Raw genomic sequence first — 1431 nt, forward strand, 5'->3', positions numbered from 1 at the left:
AGACACGTTATAAACGGGCATGTACCGATAGCACGTTATCAATTAATAAAATTTTGTTTTATGACAATCAATTCCAAATCCTAATTTTCCTAATGCATCGATCTTTGCCTTTTTTAAGTAGTTATTTTGATAGGGAGGGTTTAGCCACGAAAATCATCCCTCCATCGTCGGCTGCATCCCTCACCCACGTCGCTGTTGCAGGATCTTCATCCGTCATCCTGAGCAATTGGGGCGGCGATGCGGGCGAGCTTCACGATAGTGGGGAGGACCAGGCCGCGGTGAAGGCAGGTCATGCGCTCCTCACGCTCCACGAATGGAACCTGCGCACGGAGGCGGTAGCGCGGGGTGGCAGCCGGCAATGAGGCGGCCGCGCTACGTGACGAGCTACGGGTCCCCCTTTGTGATGTTTTGGCATCGCTCCTTCATCGCACATCCTCAGGTTCCTCTTGCCCTTCCCTTCCTCTGTCCTCCTCTCCCATCTCTATGCTTTCACGTGCATCCAGTTTTGATTCCTCGTGTGATATATACCAAACATAGGTACGTCAATTCACTTCCTTCCCTTCCCTTCGTCCCTCGGTCCCACGCTCGTGGCGCTGAAGTGGTGGCAACAGGCGATGGCGGTGGTGTCGCTGATGGCGGCGAGGACAGCATGTGGCAGCTCCCGAAGCATGAACACGACCGCACCTCGGGCCTGCCGTCTGCCAAGATATGGGTGAGTTCTCGTGCTGCCAACCATAAACCCTCATGTCCTACAAATTCCTCAAACCCTACCGTCTTGATCCCGTCCACGCTCTGATCCAAAGGACGATGCAGCTCTGGCCGATTGACAATGGAGGTTTGGGATCCTTCCTCTCAGCACCCACTCCTGGAAGAATCAGCGGTGCGCCACGCCGATTGAACCCCGTCGAGATCACTCGCCAAGATTGCTATTCTGAAGTTTACTGTAAAGAAAGTGAAGAGTGAGACAGGATCCGTTTATTTTCAACCGGTTTATTTCCATCAAATTACCCCCACCCCCACGCCCACCCACCGAAACGCGCCCAGCGAACCGGGGAGAGATCCATTGATTTGGCTAAGGTAGGAAAGAATCTATTATTTGTTTGCTAAAGCAAATTGTATTAATGGGAGAGATCCGTTGATTTGGCTAAGGTAGGAAAGAATCTATTATTTGTTTGCTAAAGCAAATTGCATTAATGAAAGAGATCCGTTGATTTGGCTAAGATAGGAAAGAATCTATTATTTGTTTTCTAAAGAAAATTGCATTAATGAGAGAGATTTGTTGATTTGGCTAAGATAGGCGGTTTTGAGTAAAGTTATCTTTACTGTAGACATATAATGACAATTAATCAAGTATCAACATCATTGCATGCTTATTGTGTGGAATGTGTGTCCCAATGTTGACAGAAGGTATAAAAAGATTGTCTTGGAATT

General features: G+C 48.1%; 1 long non-coding RNA gene across 1 annotated transcript; it reads left to right on the forward strand.

The window, feature by feature from the left end:
• Positions 1–323: 323 nt before the first annotated feature.
• LOC119273406 lies at positions 324–941 on the forward strand. Its single transcript, XR_005134848.1, has 3 exons — positions 324–439; positions 538–712; positions 814–941. It is a non-coding gene; the product is annotated as an uncharacterized LOC119273406 (long non-coding RNA).
• Positions 942–1431: the final 490 nt, after the last annotated feature.

This window comes from Triticum dicoccoides, chromosome 3A (genome assembly GCF_002162155.2).
Source record: "Triticum dicoccoides isolate Atlit2015 ecotype Zavitan chromosome 3A, WEW_v2.0, whole genome shotgun sequence".
Taxonomy (NCBI): domain Eukaryota; kingdom Viridiplantae; phylum Streptophyta; class Magnoliopsida; order Poales; family Poaceae; genus Triticum; species Triticum dicoccoides.